Raw genomic sequence first — 23,728 nt, 5'->3', positions numbered from 1 at the left:
TTGTGGACCAGGAGAAAAGGCGTTATTCCCCCCCCCCCCGGACCGGGACCCGTCTTGTTTTACATAAGAAGCAATCGCACAACCAGCGCTCCAGAGAGTTTGGAGGAACAGGGCGAGTCATCATAAAATATAAGAAAGTATTGTTTCCGTGAGGCACCCTATAAAAACCTGAACAAAATGAACTGCCAGTTTAGTGTAAACTAGTATGCTCTCACACAAAAGTGAGGCTTAGTCTCTAAATATCCAACCTAAATCTGCATACAGAGGTAGATGGGAGAGACACAAAGTAGACTGCAAATATACGGCGACAGACACAGCAGCATCCCACAGTCCTATAGAATATAAAGTGTCCAGCAAAAAAGGGCAAAGTGCAGGGTTATATCCCTTGTTGGAGGAAGCACTAGACGAGGATGAAAGGGACATGCCAATCAGTCCTCCCTTTCTGAGGCATCGCCTGCGTGCTAAACAAATACAAACAGACGATGTTAGAACTCAAGGACATTTCTTTCTTCCTCTCTAACTCTGGTTTTCACACCCACAAAGGAGATAGATATTGATTGTTAAGAGAAAGGGGCACTAGAGGGTCTTTGTGCAGCCCAGAGTGCGAGAGCTGGGGCAGCTTTAGAAGAAAATAAAAAATGCAACTAGGATCACAAACATCGGCGAGGGCTCCACTTCAAAACTAACTTTTTGTAAACTTGGTGTTTAAAAGAAGGGAGGAGGGGAGGCAAACAGTGCTAATCTGCCAAGCCCCTTCTGTCCCGCCAGAGTAGCAGGAAGGAAAAGCCAAACATGGGTCTTCAAATGAAATCGCTGGGTTTTTTTGTTTTGTTTTTTTGTTTGTTTTGTTTTTTTAATTTCTGTTTCCCTCCCTCTCCTACTTCCACACAACTGGCGGTTCACCCCTTTAAGAGCTCCAAGTGGCCTTCCAAAAAGAAAGCCCTTCAAGGAAAAACGGGCACACATTCCCATTCCAGGCACCTTGCCAAAATCTTCCAAGCACCCTACCTGGCATACTAGCTTAAGTTTCTTGAAGAAGTGGGGGAAATTACAGTCGACTTGTAGTAGTTGAGACAAGTTCAGTGCTCAGCTCCCCCCCTCGAACGAGACTCGGGATCTCTGTGGAAGGCGCCCAGTTGCGAGCCAGCCAGGCTGGAGGTTTGAGTGAGTACCCGTCAGCACTGCCTGCCTGAACTGGGGGGACTGGGCGGGATGCGCTGGGGGGCTTGGGGAGGGACCTCGCAGCCGAAGCGGGCCACGGGCCGCAGTGGAAGAGCTCAGCCGGTGCCCCGGTGTTACTGCCGGCGCTTCCTGCAAGGGGCTGGGGCCGGCTGCTTGGGATGTTCGGGGAGCGGGTCCTGGTGCTCCAGAAGTCAGCCTGGAACAGCTGTGACTTCACCTATTAGCCCCGATGTCTTTCCGAGGAGATTGGTGGAGTTAAACATCCCACAATGGGCGCTCTGGGGCGTCCCCAGCCTGACCTCTACCCGGTTTTAATAGTTTCATAGGAACTTCATTAAATCAATTACTTAGTGAGCACATCATCATTTATTGGTAATTAGCACTGAAGAGCTTGATTTTTGCAGCAGACCGCAGCCCCGGTTCCCAGCGGGGCTGGCCATGCACTACAAGCACTTGTGTTGGCTGGGTGTGTGTGTGGACTCGTGGTATTACTCGGCCGTCACACTAAGCGTGTGTGAGCCTCACGTCTTCCGCCAGCGTTCCGGGGGGAGAGGACAGCAAACAAGGCGCGGGCGAGGAGGCTATTCCAACCCCCACCCCACCCCACCCAGCTAGGCAGCCCGGGGCGTGGGGCAGGGAGCGCGCGTGTCCCTCTCCCCTTCCTTCTGCTGGAGCAGAGGAAGGGGGGGACAGGAGTAAGGGGACGGGAAGAGCAGGGGAAGCAATGGGAGAGGACAGAGAGGTGGCGAGAGGAAAATCGAGGGGAAAGGGAAAAGCAGGGGGGGAACAAAGCCAAGAGAGGAGAGGGAAATGGGTCATCCAAACTCAGGACGGAAGGGAACAGCGAGGGGCCCCGAGGAGCATGGAATAAGCATCACGGCTGCAAGCCAGAGCCAGGGAGAGAGTGTGTGTCAGAAGCCAGAGCAACAGAAGAGAGAGAGAGCCCGGTGTGCGAGAGGCAAAATGGTGCTTTCTCGGCAGTGCACGTGTGTGTGTGTGTGTGTGTGCGCGCGCGGGTGTGTGCTCTTTCCCCTGCAAGTAGCAGATATTCTCTGGGTGTAAGCTAGTTCCCTCGGGTGTTCAGGTTTCGCTCGTGGGGAAGAGCTAACCCCCCTCCCCCCAGGAATGGCACAAGGTCTCAAGAGGCTCTCCAGAAGGCGATTCTGTTTCTGATGTACCCTAGGGACCCGCCCAGCTTTTCTGGCGTTCAGCGGGACGCGGCTGCCTCTCCGGAAAGGAGAAACTTTCCGAGTGAATCAAAGTTCAACTTCAAACTGCTCCGGAACAGGAGGGAAAGGGAAGGGGTTGCTGCGGGCTGCGGCAAGGAGCGGAGTGCTGGTGACAGGGGGAGGGGGGGTTAGAGACAGGCTGTAATCACTGCCCATGTGTGGCTGAGCCGTCTGTGTGGCGTGGGGGGGTACGTGTGTTGGGCGGGGGGCGTTGGATTTCTTTGCATAGATGTTTGCATGCAAGGGCATGTGAGTGTGTGTGTTTCAGAGTAACAGCCGTGTTAGTCTGTATCCGCAAAAAGAAAAGGAGGACTTGTGGCACCTTAGAGACTAACCAATTTATTTGAGCATAAGCTTTCGTGAGCTACAGCTCACTTCATCGTGTGTGTGTGTGTGTGTGTGTCTGTGTGTGTGCGTGCCAGACACTGACTCGGCGGCTGGCTCTGTGCGTGTGTTTTTACATATGTGAGCTGGGTGGCTTTGCAGGCATCTGGCTGGCTGGACGCCTGTTTTTGGCACGCACTGGGACTTTTTCTCTAAGCCTGTGCGTGGCTGTCGTTGCCATCGCTTTGCGCATGTGTCTGTCGGTTTGTCTAGCCGTGCCTGTGTGTGTGTGTGTGCGTGTGTGAGTGTGTGTGTGTGTGTGTGTGCAGAGCACTTAGGAGAGCTGGCTTTCCCTCCAGCGCGGCTGCTAACCCGGAGAATTCACACGCCTTCTCAAAGCCTTGTGACACGATCGCTCCGCTCGGCCAGCCTGGCAGACACGGCTGGCGAGGAAGGAGCTGCGTTCAGCACGGAAAATCCCCCCCTCCCCGCCCCGTGCATTTTAACATTTCCCTTTTTAGCAGATTGTAAAGAAAAAAACATGTCTAGAACCCGTCACACCGCGCTACACGCAATAACATCGCCCCTTCCCGGCCCCGGGAGCGCATCTTTCCCGTGCGCTCCTGCACGGAGAAACGCTCAGAGGCAGCTTTAGCGTAATAGCGAGGAGGTCCGTGGTGCTGGGGTGTATGTGGAGGGAGGCGGGGTCAGAACAAACAGCAGTAACTCAGGGGCCACAAACGTGTCCCTGGCCAGGAAAAGCCGTATTGATCTATCGTAACGCTGCATATTTCGCTCGATCTCTGCACGCTCGAAATAGACCATTGACCAACTCATAAAATAACCCACCCACCCTCGCACTAACGTGAAAAGGCGTGTTACTGAAAACCGTAATCAATCAGAAGACTCCCGACTCAAAATCAGGTCCACCCGTAACGAGAAATATTAATTTATGAAAAATCAGATACAAAACATTCCAAAGCCCGGGCGGACAGAGCGTATAGGTGTGTATATAGCCTCACCCTGTTATTAGCCACACTATTCTTCAGGTGTTGCCCATGTTGAAACGATTAATCTTTACCCATACAAGTACTTTTTCCCCCCAGGCTGACGAGCTCAGCCCTTAGCTACTTAAAATCGACAGGGTTAATGAGACTTTGACCTTCTTAAAACATTGCAATGAACAGGGGACGATTTTTTTTTATCACTGAGGTGTGATGTAATGTTCATTATCTTTACTTTCTGACCTAATTGCTTTTAAAGCCTAGACTGACTATGAGTTGGCTGTCCAAACATTTCTTCGGTTGTATTTCATACATGACAGCTGTGTATCTAACCGCTTTATAAATATGCAGCCCGAACACCTCTTTTTCAGGGTTGCAGAGTAAAAGCCCCAGAGTCTGGTCCTAATCAAACTCCGTTTCAGAGTTCCGCCTGCCTTGAGGAACTTTGTGATCACCTCCGTGCACAGTAACAAAATCTGTGCTCTTCTGTGTATGAAACCCAATTCCTACTCGCCTTCCTCAAACTATCGCTCCAGTTAAAGGGATCTGAATAAAAAAAGCAGCATTCGATCAAGTACGGTTACATCATTATTTATTAGGAAAGAAAATACTTAAAGTAAAAATACAATAGTCATGTTAAAAATAAATACAAAGATAAAGTTATATGACTGCACATATTCAGAAAATATTTCAAATGGGGGGGGGGGGGGAATATTTTACATTTTTTGGTTTCCCAAATGCAAACCAAAAGACATACACTGAGATGCTGGAATATTTGGAATAGCGTTACACGGCTATTTATAACATAAAACAGAAAATACTGTACATATAAAAATGGTAAATGCCGTTTGGGAGCTGTGTGTATGCCAGTATTTTAGTAGCTTCACATCATTTTTGAGGGAAATGCTCAGTTTTGGGGGAAAAAATCATGGTGGTTTGAGAGTAGCCAAAATATGGCTTTCATTATTCACTTTGCATACGTGTTCTAATCTATTAAAAATTCAGAAGAGACTAATAATTACATATTGTTTTATTTTAATAAATGGTGAACGAAGAAGGGACAAGCCTCGCCTGACACCTTTTGTCGAAAACCCTTGGTTACAAATCCAAACAATATAATTCTCAAAACTACTATACAAATTGAAGTTACTTTGTCAAGATGGCAAGGATTGCAATGCCGAACCATTCTTTTTGTAAGGAGAATATGGTAACATGCGGTATTAACAAGGAGCGCACACGACTGCAGCCAGGGAGGGCATCATGTTCAGTGAAATAAAGTTCATTTTGCTCGAGAGCTCTTGAAAGACGAAAACAGACAGCTTACAATTAAAACGCATTTTAGTGTGCTCTGTTTAAACGCCAAACCTATTACCGAAGCATAAATCAGACCAAGTCTTTTAGAAGATAAAATAGTTACTGAATATTTGGCAAAGGTTTCTCCAAACAGTTTCATTCAAATGTGCAAGGCGACTTTCATTGAAAAGGCATTTGCAGAGACTAAACCTTTCAGACTGGCAAGAAAGGGCTATTTTTTTCTGAATGACAAAGGTGAGGTATAACAACCAAGGAGGCCCAGCCAGAATTATCCTTTAGGATCTGCTACCAGACACTTTTCGCTTCAGCTTATGGCGTCCTGTTGCAAAGTATTACATTGCTGGGCTAGGCAAGTCCATGGAGTTGACCTTTCCAAATGCTGCGAGTTTTCACACACATCTTTCTAATTGTGGAAGTTGCAAAAACTTGAAATTATTCCTCTTCCTTGGTCCTTCGGGCATTATTTTTATGTGTGAACAACGGTATAGGTCAGTTCAGCGTCAGTGTTTCCAAAGAATTTTGTGGCGTTAATAGAGTTTATGCTGGTCTGATTTTATAGAGAAAGCAGGTAAAATGTTATATAGCCCAGCGCCAGAAAAGACGTTTGGCTACAAGCCAGGAATTCAGTGTACCAAATTTCGTAAGTGAAACGAGCTAGACTGTCTCAGGAATAGGACAAAAACCAAAGCAACGCAGCACCTAACCCTTCCTTAATTCGCTGGCCACATGCGCACACACCCTGGGCTGTGCGTACGCTTTCCTGTCCCTAATCCTAAATAATGTCTAAAGCGTCGCGGCGGAACCGTTCACACGCTAATGCAGTTATCCAAAGCAGGTTGTGCACGTGCCGGGAGGGTTTTATGAAAACGTCGGGCGCGAGCACTTTCAAAGCCCTGGTTTGTTTTACAGTCAATATTGGATTTTATGGTAGGTGCGTTCGCCAGAAGGGCGCGCGCACACCCCCACCTCCCCAGCACGCCGGGCGGAGCCCTGTTTTCATATTGCTTTCGTGCCCGGTATAAACAAACTCCGCTTCGGGTTCCAAAGGCTTGAAAACAACTCAGCGACCCTTTACTAACAACTTAGTTTTTAACGTTGTCTCCAAACTAGGTGGGGAATCTCTGGGAGCAAAAGCGCCAGGGTTCTGGTACATCAAAGCTGCAGCTCCTGCGAGCGGGTTTCCCCCCTGGTACCTCCCCAGGTGCTGTTATAAAGATGTTATGAAACATGCAAAGGATTTCACGCAATGCTAAAGATGAACGTCTATTTTTTGGGGGGGGGTGTCATTTCTGCTTATTCTGGTGGTTTTCTCACCGTCTACCCCACCTCTCTGCTGAATTAACGCGTGAGCCTGCTCGCTTGCGAGCAAACTATTCCGAAGCCTGTGAAGTTAGCGCTATTACTAGAGGGAGCAAATGGGTTACATGGAGTTAATATGTATTTACTGGCCGTTTCACCACCTTACGCTTCCACCTTTAGTAAGGCACGAGGAAGGTTGGCTCCCACGCCACGCGGGTATTTTTAAAGGAGAGTTTTCAGACAGCTCCCGGACACTTTGGGTGGCTCGAAGACTAGCCCTCCTCGCTTCTCCTGTTCCCGTCCGCTCCCTGAGCCCCGAGAGCAGGTTGGAAAGTTGCGTTACGAGTAAGGAGAGATGCGGAGTTTGACGGCAGCTGTCGAGCAGTCTCCTGCCTAGTTCTTAAACGCGAAAGGGAGTAAATTAAAATGGCAAAGTAAAATGAAATAAAAGCCGCCGTGGCTTTCTGTTAAGAGACAACAGCTAATTAAGGAATATTTTGACTCCCCCCGAAAGGCAGAGTCTGGGAGGCGACATAAAACTTCTTTCAAATCCTAGGCAAAACCCCGAGAATTATGGACGGGCTCAAGAGTCGAGTCTTTAAAACCAAATAATTCCTGCCTCTCAAGAGGGATTTTTTTAACGGGATTCAGGGAGTATTAAACTAAACCAACTCTTCTGAGTTAAAGTTTTCTGGTGTTTCGCCAGGAAAGAGCCCCAGCCGGTGTTTTAAACAGCACTGCCAACAGAGGCTGATTTCCAGGGACAGCCTTGAATTTTGTTTCCTCTTCCATGCCACAGGAAAAGTCTCTCTCTAAACTGTCCATCATCCGTTCACTGGGGATCTTTGACTATTTTATGCGACTCCATCTCCCCAGTCAGAGCACAGAACAAGCTGCACAAGGATATTACTGAGCCCTGCTTTTTCCATTTACTTTGTCAGCACTTACATTTCTGTTCTCTAGTTGGCAATGTTCATATGCCAGATGCGTTTGCCGTTTGTTATATCCTGCAGAGGTTGGAGAAATGTAACCAATTATCGGTTCTACAACTGAACCTAACCTTCATTGATTGTTAGTCGTGTCCCTGTATTATTTGACACTTAAATTCCGTGTACTTGACAATGAACCACGTTCCCATGGATACAAGCCTGGCAGAGGGAGCTCACAGGTGAAGTTTTAGGGATTCATTGATGGAACCCAACATTATTATGATCTTAAGCAGACACTATTAACGTCACACACACACACACACACAAACCCTAAGAAGATATTTTTAAAAAATGAAAGCGAAGACCCAGTCAAGTTCCTGAGGGATAACCAAATATTGGAGCATATGCCCAAGGTACCTGGAGACCTTAATCAGTTGGAGATGTACGGATTTAGCAGCATTTGTTAACTATGGAACTTGTTTAAAAGGTGTTTCATTTCTCCCCTTAAACCAGAGTAGAAACAAGAGATTCCCCCCTCCTCCCGCCTTTGCTACAGTTTTGTTTAATATTCTTCCCCAAAGTATCTATTTGTATGATCACAACTTAACCCTCCCCCCCCCATATTTATGATTAGCAGAATCGTCGCCCATGATACAAATATCTTCAGGCTCATGTTCATTGGAGAAGTAAAATCGTGGCGATTTTCCTCCAGGATGCATCCACACTGAGTGAAGGCGGGCATTCAGTATCCCCATCGGCGGCCCCTGTGGCTGGGGAGTCCCTGAAGGGCACAGCAGACCTCAGTAGAAAGAGTCCTTGGGGGCGGGGAATGGCTATTTCAGGGCAGATAGACCTGTAGTTGGTTTGGCTGGTTCTGCACAGCTGGCTTTGTTTTTACTCCCCTGTTCAATAAACCAAGTCACTGGTGGGGCAGGGCACCCCTCGCACCCAGCTGCCGAAGAAGCACGTGTTTTGCAATGCACGTGCCTGGCTGTGAGCTGGGTTCGAAATAAAAAAGAAACTGGCTTTGAAAGTCTGCTCCAGGCACAGGCCAGCGCCTGGAGAACGGGGAGCGAAAGAAAGCGAGAAAACACTGCTGGGACGAGACAATTGCTCTCTTCCTCCCGCCCCTCACCTGAGCCGGCACCGGCACGGCCAGCTGGGCCCGGCTGCTCCTTTCCCTGGCCCTGGCCGCGCTAGGGAAGGTCCAGCCACAAATCCCACCCCAGGCGGCCCAGGCGCCGAGCAAAGGGGGCTCCTGGCTCAACAACCGCCCCCAGGCAGGGGGGCCGCAAAAGCAAACTTTCCAGCGCCCCAAGAGAGCCCGTCGCGCCGCTGTTTGGGGGGAAATTGGTCCCAGCGCTTCCGAAAACCAAGGGCCAAGCCTTGCCCTCCTTACTCCCATTGCCTGGCTACTCCAGCTGCCTTGGGCCCAAAGGTTTTGCGCAGGCCAGGAGGGCCGGAGCGTATTCATTAATGTATAGTCCTTCTTGCTCTTCTCCCATGCCTAAATCGGGCTGCCACCTTTCCCGGCGACCCGGCCGGTGCTGCCCGAGGCGGGAGGATGCACTGGGGACCCTTCCCTCTTGCTCAGGATCCCTGGCCCTGCGCGCACCCGGCTTGTTATTGTCTGCCGTGTGCCGCAGCCCTGGTGCCCAGGCCGGGACACCCCAAGAAAGAGGGACAACCCGGGAAAGGCGGGCCCAAGGCACGTTCTTGTCAGTTTCTTACACGGGAACCCAAAGCGGATCAATACACACGCACAGACTCTTTACTGGCTGGGATGCCTGGTTTGGGGTGGATTTGCGGTGGGTGCCTCAGGCCAATTATTCCAGGAACCCAGGGTGTATATCAAGCTGGCAGCTTTAGAAACGCGGCTAAACCAAGTCTTGGCTAAATAGCGCCTGAACATCTGTGATTGCTGCAGGGGCAAGAAACTCATCCGTTTCCCAGTTCAGGCACTGGGTTGGCTTTCCACGTTTGCCTTGTGAGGATTTGTCTAAAGTCTGCACGCAGAGGAATTTAGAAAATAATCCTTTGTTGTGTAATCCTGAATAACCCAGACTCCGGCAAGGAAACAAAAATCACGGGAAGATATTTTTGTTGAGGGATATAACAAACTATAACACACTAATCAAGGCGTCTGGGTAGTGAAAAGTGTAACTGTATAAAGCTGGGAAGAGATGACAAGTAGAGAAATGCTTGATGAGAACATAGGATTAAAACAGGAACATACCCTTTCATAAGCAATTTGTACGATACAGTGGAGCAAGAATTCGTGTGGAAAGTGAGAAACTCCACAATATAATGCAGCGAGGAGAAACATATAAATATATATAACCCTCACTGGTCGTTTTAAATATATGTCTACACAAAGCACACACACACACACTTTTGTAGTGTGCTGCATAATCATTCTTTTGTTCTTTAAGAGTTTTGAAGACTTTGAAGCTCTATATGCAAAACTTAAACCAACACATCAATTCTTTTTTGGCTAATAATATGTTTTAAATGACCAGCAAGGGAGTGCCCTTCATTACTGATTAGGGATGCACTCTATATAGATTCAGACATTGACTCCTGAGGATTACTTTGCCAAGCTATGCTGTCTCACCAGCAGGTGTTAGAAACCGAGGCAGTGTTAAATCAACAAGCCAGGTGACAGGAGGAGATCTCACCTTACCAGGATGGGTCTAAAACTACAATATTCACAGAACACTATTAAAGCGGAAACAAATTCGATTGTTGTCAGGCTGTCTGGAATACAAGGATTACATAATCCACATGTTTTACAGTACAGCCATTATAAATGGCCCTCCTACATTTGAGGGAGAGGTCTGTATTGCCAAATTACAATCTCATATTTCTCATGTTCTCAGAAATCTTCCAGACCTGAGATGAAAAGGCAGCACAAAGTAACACCCATCTTCAATCACCACTTCAATCAATATCTGACATTACATCTTAAAGGGGCAATCCAGCTGGCACGATGCTTGGGAGGTACCATTGTGCCAACCAGGGGACACTCTTTCTCATTTTGCAACCTCGGAGGGAGTGCTGAAGAAGTGGCATAGTCAGCTCTGGAGATATGGGGAAAGAGGCAGTTGTGGACAGGATTGTCAGCCTTATCTCCCCTTACAACACTTATTTTCCACTTGGGAGAATTGCTGGCTGATCTCAAAAGTGGAAAAATAACTTGCAGTGAGAGCTTGTGGGCAGGGAAAAGGGAGGGAAGATAACACTTCCCCTCTCCTCCATATTCTACATAGTCTGGATTTTGTGCCCACTTCCTAGGGAGACTGCCTCTGTCTTTGGGAGGGCAGGGACAGATGGCAATGGGTTGAGGTGCCAGGACCCATTCTTTCTCCCACTGAAGTCAAAGGGAGTTCTGACTTAGACTTCAATGGAAGCTAGATTGGTTTCTCCATGCTGGAGCTGGGGGGCTAGAAATAGAGAGGAAGGTGAGAAAGTCCAATATAAGAGCAACATTTGAAAGGAGTTTTAAAACCTAATCCCTGCAGGCACATTGATTTATGGGAGTGCCCCCCAGAACAGAATGTGATCATTTATCAGGCTCTGTGTCCACATTTTCTATCTGATCCTTTATGATACTGATGATTATTTACTATCTATGTTATTCCCTGCCTGGAAATGCATGTCTTATGTAAGGCCACTTTGGAACATTAGATTTTAGTCAACAGTGGGAATTTTAAACCCGGATAATCCTAACAGTGCCCTCAACAGAACAACACAGCATTGGAAGGATGTTTAATGAGCCCTTTCCTAAGGAAATAATTCCCTTAATCAGAAGCTGGACCATTTCCCCCTCTCTCCTGCCCACATCAGGGAAATAAAAATCTTCTATCAAATATGTATTCAGAGAGGCGGAATCTAATGATCTGTGCATTGAATTGAGTGCTGGGACCCCCCCCCGCAAATTCTAATTCCAGCTCTAACACTGATTCCCTTTTTGGCAAAGCACTCCAACCTCACTTGCTACATCTGTAAAATGGATATAATATGAACTACCTCTTTCCCTCACAGGGCCTCCGTAGGTTACTGAATATTTTTAAAGCTGGTAGAAGAGTAAAGGCAGCTATGTATGTATGCACATATTATTGCAGCCAGTTTGCAACATTGTAGTCCTAGGTATTTTGCTGCTATTACAGTTTGGCTGGCATACATTTTATACAAGAATGTAATATTCCAGAATTCATGTATAGCCATGTCGGAGGCATCCTTTGTTTTCTTTAATTTCAAGCACAAAATCGCTTTTTAAATTTTTTTAAGAGCTGCAGTAAACCTCTTGGCCTCCTGGCAAACAGATTTCTTCATGCTTGTGAGCTTACTGCTATTTGCCTGGTGGGCTCACTTCGGAGTCTCCCCATTAGCCTCAAAATGTTTTTTATAAAAAGTCTAAATCTGACAGAAAATTGAAACGTTTGAAAGTTCCAGAGCTAGTGCAGCTGTTGAAATAGAAAGTAATAATCGTGCTAGGGATGCTGCATCATGACATCCTGGGATGTGCACCTGTCTCATTCCAGGCAGGTGTCTGTATAAGAAGCAATGTAAACTGAATACAAAAGCAGCACTTTTAGGTGCTTCCCCCCCCCCCCCCCGCCCACCTTTCAAAAAGCATCCAGCAGACCTAGGGATGAAGAGAAGGGACAAATGGTAAACGCCTAAACAGCACTTGAAAGTGCATTTTTGTCCTTGGAGAGTTTTTTAAAACTCTAATATATTGAAGAACTGTCAGGGAGCAAACAGGAGAGAAATACTTTTGATTTTTAGTCTGAAACACAAAGCACAAAGACTTGAGATTCAAACACAATAAAGGACGTTAAATCCAAAGAGAAAGTGGGCTACATGCACTAATCTGGCTACCACTTCCATGTGTCTGTAATAGCTATCAGACCTGAGAGAGATGATAACTCTACCAGGCTGCTGCTGCTGTGAGCGTGTCACTGGGGAACTGTCCAGCCAAACAACACCTCCGATAAAACAGTGTGGTGTGTCATTACTGAATGCCAGCCTAAGAAAACCAGTGATATTACTCAAGCACAACTCCCAGGACTCACCGCTCCTCCACTGTAAAACACCATGCAGAAGAGTACTGCCCCCAAAACAGTTATAGCTGAGCTGATGGCCATGAAGATGTGAGCAAGGTTCTATCGGAGAGGCAGTAGAGGCCAGAATCAGGGCAATAGATTGGGACTCAGACGGCCTGGGTTTTATTCCCAGCTCTCCCACTGGCCTGCTCTATGACCTGGGGCAAGTCTGTTTCCTCTCCGGGTCTTTGTCTGTCTTGTCTAGTTAGATGGTAAGCTCTTTGGGGCAGGACTCTCTCTTACTCTGTCTGCAAAGTGCCCCCATCTCAGTAAGGACTCCTAGGCCCTACTATAATATAAATTATAATATTTACATTAAAAGAGTGAGCTGTAGCAAATATGGACTCCCTTTTCAGATGGTTCTGTTCAGAAGCAATCTATAAATATTGGGTCTTTATGTCACTAGTTGTGTCAAATGGAGGACAGATAGTGGTAGCCGTGTAGTGGAGTTTTGACTATGTATAATTGTGGCAGTAAGCCAATATCACCTCTGTGTTACAGATATAGTTAAATGGCCCATAAGAATTGGCCATTCCTTGTTTAAAGCCTAGCATGTACTGGGCTATATATGGCTACTTCCATTAACACTTTTGCAGCACCTCGAGGTGGCAAGTGGGCTCCCCAAAGGATCTGTGTCTACTCCATGTGATCTAGTGGGTAGCACAGGGCTTATTGATCCCCTTCTGAGTCCCTACAACGTGGTCAAACTGTTTTTAAAGCTATATGGGATCACCAAGCTTACAGGGGGCAAGGCGCTGCTGATACGGTTGCTGGGCCACCTGTAGCTTCAACAAAAATTAGGCTAATTGCAAGGGGGGAGACAACCTTCCCCCTCCGATCTGGAATCCCCTGTAGCTACAGACTTGTCATCCTGGCTCCACCAGCCCTTGAGTAGAGGTGGGTGTCAAAACATGACTTTTTTCTGGTACTTGGGCTCTAGGTGTATGTGTGGGAGGCCACATTTTCAGCATCTGGTAATGATTTTTTGCCAGATGCTAGAAGGGAAATTTCCCAAATATAGCACATCAAATCAAGCTGTCACACTGCCACTGTAGCATGGGCAATGGGAACTGTGGCTGGTAGGGCACATTTGTACTACAAATACAGCCCGGACATGGCTACAATGTGTAGTGGTGGATCAACTGTGTCCAAAGAGATGGCCAAGGTGTTATCTCCTATATGGATCATGGTTACTGTTCCATCTACACCTCAGACTGGAATCTTGTTGTGTGCTGGGTGCCCCGATTCACTGGCCTCATAGTGTGGTCTGATCCTTGGTTTAGTGCAAGGAGGAAGCATGGAGCCCATTGAGGATTTGATTTTATATGTTTAAAAGTGTGTTTTTATTTCCAATTCCATGAAAACTACTGGATTGACTCAATAGATACAGGTTCAGGGGACAATATCGCCTTTGGAAGAATCCTGAAGCTCTGGCCCTTTACAGAGGTCTGGGCTAAACTGAGTCTTGGCATAACTACATTGCCTAATGCCTGGAGACAAGCATTTTGAACAAGCTCCATCATTTTGAGTTTCACCCAATCACCCCCCCGCCCCACTTTCCCCATATTTACCCTGCAACGTTGCGTGTGTGTGGTTTTTAAGCTGTTAAAACAACCTGCCTCCGCAGCCTTCTCTGGCCAGCAGGGAATAAGGCGGCCCCAAACCATTCCGTCATGAAAAGCTGAGAAAAGAAAACAAAAAGAAGGAAAGATTTTTTTAAAAAAAGCACCCAAACTAGCATCTGCAGTTTTCCATTAGTCTCAGCTGGCCACATCAATGCTACCATTCTGCCACCACGGGGTTTTGTGGAAGGTGGTAAATCATCAGAACTCCTGGCCTCATTCCTGGCTCCTGGACTGAGAGGAGACCTCAAACAGAGGAAAGTGCTCTGGTCTCCGTTTTAGTGATGCAGTCTGCAGGGAACCAACTCTGCAGTCTGTACCCTGCCCCGGCTGTCTCCGTCTCTGTCTTTTCCTCGGGGACTCTACTATAGCCTTCAGGGAAAGGCTTTAGGACAGCCAATGGGATCTCTCCCTTGGTCTTTCTCTTCCTCAGTAAGGATTGCTCTTTTGGATAAACTGTAAAAAGGCTGAATTCTGACACGTGTGCTAAACCCAGCATACCAGCCTCAGACCTGGGCCCTGGTGATTGGCACATCCAATGGAGTGTGGATCATCTTCTGCCTGAAAGGCTCTGACAGATCCTTTTCTAATCCCTCCCATGACAGGCACACATTTATGTATCTGCCTTTTTCCATTCACAGAGTAAGAAGTTGGTTCTGGGCTTGCATTTTGCCTCTTGCATGGAAATTAGTTCCCAGAGTACAATGTGTGGGAATCCCCACACTAAATCAAGGGCCATGAGGGGAGAGTCCATGTGAAAATTATTTTTAATCTTCAGTGTTTGTGATGCTCTCATTGAAGCTTGGAAATTAAAGTTCTCTCCCTTCCAATGTTTTCTATATCCATTTGGTAAACATTTCTTTCCTTTTTCCAATGGAGCAGAAGCCTAAATGGCTGCCTTGTGTTTATACCAACTATCCCTGCACCATGATAATCAATTCTGTTAGCATCAAAGCTCTGGGACTAGTGCTCCATAGCCAGCCACAAGCAGGCGAGCTTGCACATTGTTTTTGGTGTGTCAGACAAAACTGGGGGCTGCTTCTTCTTAAACTGAGATAAACCACTGGATATTTTTTTCTAGTAAGTAGAATCTTGAGGACATTTCCCCATTTATCTTAAAGGATGTAATTTTTCAATTTTATGTATGTATTTATTTTGCTTCTACCATTTTCTCATGTGCCTTTAAGATAGGCCCTACTCTTAAACACGACTCATGAAGCATGTCAGCATGGAGTTCCGTTTTCTTGTGTCTCAGGGATGCCACACAATACAAGCTCAGTCAGGTTACACCGGAGAGTTTTTCTAACTACTAGTGCTGCAGACTCAGCCTAGACACTGAAAGTCAAACTACGTTCTTTTGGCTTCTCCATCGCCACCAGTAATAAATATTCAAAGACTCAAATTCTTGCCACACAAGGGCTGCTGTTAGGCTAGCCAGGGAATGTGCTGATTCAGAACATACTTTCAGGCTTTTCTGCTAGCAGAGCTCTTAGGCAGTTTCTGGAGAACTTTGAAGCTGCCTCTCCAGAACAGAAACCTTGAAGGAAGGCAGGTAATGAAAATACTTGTCGTTCTCCCTTGAGATGAATGCCCTTTTTGTAGGTGGCTCCAAAGGGCACTTGGTGAGTGTACGTTTGTGTGATGGGGTGAAAGGGATGGAGGTGTAGCAGGAAAAGCAGCTAACAAGAAGAAACAAGAAGGTGTCAGGTAAATACAACAGGCCTGCTGAATTTATCTTACACACCCCGGTTGGTTGTTTTCTCTGCTATATCCCTGCTCTGCTATACACACACTATTAGCAAGCAAGTGAATCACACTCTTTTTCTGATCTATGAGACACTCCACCATTTATGCATCTGATGAAGTGGGTTTTAGTCCACAAAAGTTTATGCCCAAATAAATTTGTTAGTCTCTAAGGTGCCACAAGGACTCCTCATGGTTTCCACCATTTATGACACTCCTAAATACGGCCCAATGCTTTTGGAGCCATTTTTTTAATGCTGTACGTTCAGTCCTTTTCCCTTCTGGGAAATCCCAGCCCATGGAGTTCTGGTCCTGTACCTTGCTGGTAGCTGTTTATTTTCTAGCTGTTTGTTTTCTTTTATGATACTTTCATTTGTCTCTGGTAAGAGGTCTGTTTTTGAGGCCTACATCCCATGATAGCATAGCCAATTTTTTCCATCTCTTCAGCTTTGCTTCCTAGACTCCACACTCCAGCAGAGAGAAAGTCAGATTTAGTATTCAACCAAGGTAATTTACTAGTCATTCTCCCCCCCCGCCCCCCGCCCCCCGTACAATAAGCACTAGTCCCTCTGCTACAGTATTCTATCCTATTTCCAAGGACGTTGAAGACCCAGCAAGGAGCTACATGGGCTCATGTGCATAAATCTTTGCAAGATCAGGCTCTAAATATGCTTTGGGTTATCAATCTGATGATACGTTTATTCGATCTGAATTAAAATGGACATACAATATAACAGGATTTCAGTTTACAGTAGGTTTTAGGTTTCAAATCTGTATTTCATTATAGGTCTTTTTTAAAGCTCTGCTTTTATCTTGATGAGATTATCACTTACTGTAACCACAGCAGAATTTTTCTTCAGCTATATTAGTCATTCCAATATTTTAAGTAGAAAATCATTTTGATTTATTTCTGGCGTTATTGACAATTCTGGGGCTTACCAATTGCCAAGCATGTCGCATCTATACTGAATAAATTGTACCCTGAGGTTGCCACCTGTTTTCTAGATTTTAAAAAGTAATCAACTATTTATCTAAGCGTTTCTAGGGTCCCATCACTGTGAACACGTAAGGACTGATTATGGTCTTCACAGAACTCATCTGAAAGGATTATGGTGACGCATCCTCTAACATGATGCAGTTCTACCCACTGCTATGTTAATTCAGTGCGATGATTGCCAAAGGCACTCACCAGTGGGGACAAGCACAAAATGAAGCTGAAAAATGGTTGACGGGTCCGTGGCCAGGTTTGTGAGTCAGGGCAGAACTTGGCCCTGCAATTGAATAATGTAAAATCAACGACATTACCCTCAAAAGCAGGAATTCCTAGAAGCCTTTGAAAATGAGGGAGGCAAAAATGGCTCCTACCCCTCTAGCATCCCGCCCCACCTTGGGTATAGGTATAATAATGGTTTTAGTGTCATCAACTGGCTGGCTAGGCACTGGCCTCAAGAAGTGTAGGGGTCCATGGTGTGGCTGACTGGAGACTTTTATCAGCTGCAGGATTGTTTTTCATCAGCCACATGTTGGTCTGTGATGGGAGTAGATGAATTCAGAGGCTGAGGGGTGGTGGGTAGGGGGTTGGTCAGGCATGAAAGCCAGGGCTGGGAATGGCAGCACTAAAATGAGCATGTCTGTTGTAATAGAAGGATGGAGAGCAATGTGAGGCTCATTGGGACAGGATGAGCAGAAAGAAACTCCCGGTGGGAAGAGAAGGCGGGAGACTGAAGGAAGCGCAAGCCCACTGTCCCAGTGATTCTCATACTTCTTACCCATGTAAGACCAGCACGGTTTCTGGGCTGTCCCTAACCTCATGCTTACTGCCTCTTATTAGAGATGTGAGAATGAAGGGGTAAAGGTAACAGCTAGAAGGGATCACCTGGGTAGCTGTGAGCCCATCCTTTATTACAGCTACTGAATAGGGCCCACAGCTTCCTCTTAATCTCTGCCACTGTATTAGCAGAAATTATTCAGCTGGTTTTGGGGTAGCGTGATCTGGCACCATGTAGCCATGGCAGGAGCGGTAGCATTGAAACCTGCGGTGACCTGAGTGTAGCAGGGGCCACATGGAAGGACAGCAAGTGTCCTTGAGGAGCAGAGTGACAGGGAAGATTCTGTGAAGCAAAGATGGATGGCCCATGCTCTGCTCTGGTTGCATTGTGGCTTCAATCACAAGAACATAAGAACGGCCATACTGGGTCAGACCAAAGGTCCATCTAACCCAGAATCCTGTTTTTCAACAGTGGCCAGTGCCAGGTGCCCCAGCGGGAATGAACAGAACAGGTAATCATCAAGTAATCCATCCCCTATTGCCCATTCCCAGCTTCTGGCAAACAGAGGCTACGGACACCATTCCTGCCCATCCTGGCTAATAGCCATTGATGGACCTATCCTCCATGAATTTATCTAGTTCTTTTTTGAACCCTGTTATAGTCTTGGCCTTCACAACATCCTCTGGCAAGGAGTTCCACAGGCTGACTGTCCGTTGTGTGAAGAAATACTTCCTTTGGTTTGTTTTAAACCTGCTACCTATTAATTTCATTTAGTGACCCCTAGTTCTTGTGTTATGAGAAGGAGTAAATAACACTTCCTTATTTACTTACTCCACACCAGTCATGATTTTAATAGACCTCTATTATATCCCCCCTTAACCATCTCTTTTCCAAGCTGAAAAGTCCCAGAAAAGCCATTCCATACCCCTAATCATTTGTGTTGCCCTTTTCTGAACCTTTTCTAATTCTGAAACCAGCTTGGAAACTTTGGGCCACTCCAGCCGTCCTTAAGCAGACCAAGCTCTCCTTGACTCAGCAGGAGTTGGGACTGAGTAAGGAGTGAAGGTTTTAGCCTGCTGTCAAGTATTTCAGTGGGAGATCTCTGTAGAAGCTTGTCTTTGATAATACATCACTCCTAGGGAGCACCACGATGGGGGGTAGGGGGCAGCGCTAAATTAAAAATGGAAATATGTTTAAAATAACTAATTTGTTGGCTTAAGGCTTCTGGCAGACGGTTTTACTGAAAAGGTTTCTTTATGGAAATGTGGTTTTGCTTGAGGTAGCTGAGGGAAGTCCGTAAACCCCAGCAGCTCTTGGAGTTTGACAGGTTTGGCACGGAGCATGAGCCAAGTATAAGTATTCTTGGGATCACCTCCCTTCATTTCAGTCAAACCTGGCTGGCAACACAGACGAAGTATTCTTTTAATTATTTGAGAGAGGTGATTTAGTATTTCCAAGTTTTTTAGACATCAAGTACATTGTCTCCCTTGCAAATGTAAAACTCACCTTAACTTCAATGAGCTTTGGAGCTAGCCCTACGGACTTGATCCTGCAGTGTGCTGAGCATTGGGACTGTAGTCCAAATCAAGTGACAAAATGCAACCTGTCACACTCTTTAACACACTTTTGTGTGTACTAACTCTAAAGAACAATACTCCCACCTTAACAAAAACAACCAAACACTGGGGTGATTCACTTTCCAGTGCCCTGTTACTCTGACTTCATCTCTCTCTCTCTCTCACACACACACACACACACACACACACACTTGAGTAAGTGAGAAGCGCTATTGTTACTGACCAATGTTATATATTTTAAGAGATTGCAAATGAAAGTGCTCAGGTTAAGAATAGAAAATGTTGAAGCAACAACATTCATTTTTGATATGCTTTTAAATGGTCATGTCAGACTATTGTTGTATCATGTGAGCCGTGTGCCATTGACTCATGAGTGTGGTGAAGGGAAAGAGCAGAAAGAGTCAGGAGTCCTTGAAAAATATAGACTATAAGGGGGGGTCTTAATTTAGGATTTCTTTGGAACCCGATTACCTTAATTTACAAAATTCCAGTAGCAGCTTCATGAGAAATAAACATGCCTTTCTAAATCCCTCTGTAAGGCAAAAAGACACGTAACTGAAACACTTATCTGATGTCTACTATCAGTTCTAGGTTCTAACCTGCACTGAGCTCCTAGCCCAAACTGGAGCTTCTGAAACAGGAGTGGGCTCTCCGGACCAGAATAAGCTCTTAAAACTAGAACAACCCCAAGTTAGGTTAAATTCCCAGGAAGCAAGAGAGCAAGCTTCTGAGCGCTATCAAATGTCCAAGATGGAAGAAACTTGGGAGTTATCCTACACTCCCAGACTAACATATCATCCTGACTGATACTAAGACATGGAGGAGGATCCTCAGACGTGCTGGAGATTTCCAGTGAGAACAAACTCCCAAACTGTAGTGAGCAGCTCAGCTGGAGACTAGTTTTGTAATCCTTCAGGCCCACCCTGACCAATCAGCCCCCTGCACCTGAGCCAAAATGGAGGCTCACAGCCAGTAGTAAACAGTGGGGCCTTTCCCGGTATCAAAAGGAATCCATTAACATCTTACTCTGAGGGAACTACACCTACATCTCTATTCTTTCCCAAGAAACAATCCTGTAGCTGGGTTCTTCTTTCCTACCATAGCTTATTAATGAATTTTCATACAAATAGTATGTATTATCCATTTAACCCATTCATAAACCTAACTCCTGTGCCTCCAGGCTTGCTGTGACAGACTGCTACGCCTCACCATTTTCAAATAGTAAATACATATTTTCATGGAACCAAGCTCTTCTCCTCTCCCCTGGACAAGCCCCTCCCAAATCAAGTAGGAGGCTTTTCTAACCCCACCCCCTGCTGGCTCCCCTGTGTTATTCAACAGTCTAGCCCCAACCTTCTACTATTTATTATTCCAGTGGGGACTAGAAGCCCAAGAGAGGTTGCCACTCCATTATGCTAAGTACAGATACATAGTAAAAGAAGGCCCCTGACCCAAAGAGCTTACACGCTACATAGAGAAGGCAGAGAAAGGAAGTATTTTCATCACATATTTACAGAGGGGGAGATGAGGCACAAAGACATTACGTGGCTCACCTAAAATCACACACAAAGGCTGTCGTAGAGCCAGGAATTGAACCTAAATCTCCTGTTCTCCTGCCTAATACCCTAAACACAAGAGCATCCCTCCTCTCTGATCAGCCTCTCTCTCTCTTCAGGATCCGGTGTGGCCTTCCATGTCTCCTACTGCAGTGAGACCACTGGACCCAGAGCTCCCATCAGACAACCCAGTCCCTTTGCTTAAGCCATTGTTACAGAAGCATGAAATCTTCCCTTCAGTCCTCAGGAGCTGCAAGCACAGTCCTCGACTAAGGGCCTGGTCCTGTCAAGCAAGGGGCTCTTAGGGAATGACCCAAAGGGCCCTGTGTTGTCATCCTTACTCACGTGGAACTCCCATTAACGCTAATGAGGTTTGCTGGAGTAAGGACTACATTAGCTTGAACTCAGCTCCCACTCCACAAGTCATTTTATTTTACTAGGATACCAATGAAGCCCCAGCACTGTAACTGATGTTAAGAGGGACTTTTAACACTTCAGCAGCAAATGGAGCAGCGTGTTTTCCATTAGCGGCTGAGGAAGTACTGTTCCTGTAACTTCAACTGTGAAAGCTAATGAAGCTCAGGTTGTGGAAATGGCCTTTGATGTACAGATGCCTGAGGTCACAGTAGTTTTCAAAGGTGCCAATGCCACTTTACCAGAAGGAAATGCTATGTTATGTCACCATCATGTCGTCTGGGAGAAGGCCCAGTAATTCTAATCCTGTAATCGTGAAAATGTTTCTTGTTCAGCTACTAGAGTGTGACTGTCGTAGTAAGTAAGGCAAGGATTTACTCGAGAGGAGAAGGCACTCCATTGCTGCAGCACCATTCCATCAGAGACTGCTAGACCCATCTCCGTAAGTAAATAAATAGTCATCTTTGAATCATATTAATCAGAGAGCTTAGAGATGGCAGAGACCTGTTCTGTCGTCTAATCCATATCTCCGCCACTGTGCAATTGTACCCTTACTGTAGTGACAGACGCTGATAAAAGTCAGGAAATCCAAAGCAGAGGCTTGACGCTCCACCTTTGGCTCACACCGTTGTGGTGGTGGTGGTGGGGGGGAAGCACACGATGCGTGTGTCACCTTTCGCTCTGAATTTCATCCCTTCTCTTGGTGTGGCGCACAACCTCAGGTCATGTAATGCATATTATTTCTCCCCGAGCCTAGATGGTCCTGTCTCCCGGGTGTACCCAGGAAGAATATGATGGATTATTCCACGCTAACGAGTTAATATGCAGTGAGGCAGTTCTTAAGAATATTGTTTACCAAACAGACAGGCCAGTGCCTCCAAAGAGCTGATTTGTTTTACTGATTAAACACTTATTAATATGTTTTTGTGATTTTATTTCTCAAAAGATGAAAAACGATCAGCCTGTGCTATGGAGGAATCTCTTTATGTATAGTTATAAAAGCAATGCTGGTTTTGTATTAAATGAACATAAACAAAAAAAAATCTAATTTTAAAAGATGAAGGGACTGGGCCCATCTTGCATTCCTTTTTTATGCAAAACTCTCTAACTTCAATGGGACTTCACTGCCTTCAATGGGAGTTCTGTGTGTGAAATGACCGTAGGATTGGATTAAGAATAATCAGTTCTAAAGGCTAGGAGGCAATAGAAAAAGGTTTATAAAGAAGATCCACTGACCACCATCAGCCCTTCAAGCTGTATATATATTAAGCTGTACTCATTCCCCTCAGTGCATTGTCTGAAAGTTCACGTAGGGAGAATCTTTTATATAATTTGCAAACAGACAGCCAGGACCTGGAGCCACTCAGCACAGAGTTGACTTCAGTGCGAGTTTTGGGTGATTGGTCCACCAGCTGTGAACTCAGATTGGGATCACGGAGTCGCCTAATGGTACCTAACAGCTTGCTGAAAAATGACATAAGTTGTGACATCAGCAATAGTGAGTCTTAATGTCAGTTTTAAAAACTGTTTCCTTCCTTATATGAAGAAGATAACTTTACTCATTAAAACATGCAAGGACCCAAGTGTGTATTCCTTGAAAAACGCTGCACTCCGTCTGCCATGTAAGTATGCAGAGAATGTAGGGGATGGCCCTTAATGCTCATTATAAAAAATCTGATTTCTAAATAGCACTAGGAAATTGATTTACAGTCTGTGATAGTGCGCTCTCATAGTATCAGTGCCAGAGACGATGTCACTTTTCAGAAAAATGGTGGCCACCAGCAGGAGTCTCAGCAATGCAGATTTTAATCAAAAAACTTAATTCCAAATACAATTCACAGTTTTTCCATGGTGAAAAGTGCTTCTTGCCACCTGGCCACCCCAGCCACTGCTCTGAACAGAACGCATTTCAATTTGGATAACACCTTTCACATCCAGCAGTGCCCCCAAAGCACTTTGTAATTCTACTGACTCACCATTTTATGCCACTTTAATAGATTACCGTAGATAAAAACATGACATAAATCACCTAAGATACTACAACAATTAATGGCTCGACTTGGCCTCATCAAATAAACACAACGTTAGACAGAAAGTGGCCGAAAGGTTAGTGATTTAATGTTTTTGGAAGAGTGTTCCTGCCTGTGTCTTAGTGAAGAAAGAAATGTTTGCTCCTTGTAAAAGAAGTTTCAGCCTGTAGTGGGTTTGTTATTGAGATATAATCTACAAGAGCCTTATGGACTATAAACATTGGCAGAGCCTTACCTGTAGTGACAGGAAGAGGTCAGGTCATTGTGGCTGGTGCTATTGGATTTATCGCTGAGTCACTGATGTTCAAACAGTGTGGAATAGGGTCTCTACTTTAACATAAGACAAAGTCTAAATCTGCACTGACTAATGTCAGTAACGCAAGAGATACAGCTGACTGCCTAGTGAATGGAGGCTAACAGTCAGCTGCAGAGTAATTTGTCACTGTACCAATAACAGAAGTTGAAGCCCATTCTTCTGCACAAGGACACATTCCACTCGTGTTAGTAACCGTCCCATATTAGGTATTTTTGTCAGGAAAAAGGCTAGTTCCAGAGCCACAGCAGCAAAAAGGGAATGACTAAGGGAAAGGGCCTCCAGCTATAAACCTAGTTATGTGGCTGTGCACAA

General features: G+C 45.7%; 1 long non-coding RNA gene across 1 annotated transcript in view; it reads left to right on the top strand.

Annotated features, from left to right (window-relative positions):
- The first annotated feature begins 376 nt into the window (after positions 1 to 376).
- The window catches only part of LOC119565919, a 122,506-nt gene continuing 99,154 nt past the window's right edge, over positions 377 to 23,728 (top strand). Inside the window, exon 1 of the long non-coding RNA XR_006287314.1 lies at positions 377 to 1,164. This is a non-coding gene — a long non-coding RNA (uncharacterized LOC119565919). The remainder of the gene's footprint in view (positions 1,165 to 23,728) is intronic.

The sequence above is a fragment of the Chelonia mydas genome, chromosome 1 (assembly GCF_015237465.2).
Source record: "Chelonia mydas isolate rCheMyd1 chromosome 1, rCheMyd1.pri.v2, whole genome shotgun sequence".
Taxonomy (NCBI): Eukaryota; Metazoa; Chordata; order Testudines; family Cheloniidae; genus Chelonia; species Chelonia mydas.
The sequence above is the reverse complement of the archived record's forward strand: the minus strand, read 5'-3'. Positions and strand labels throughout refer to the sequence as shown.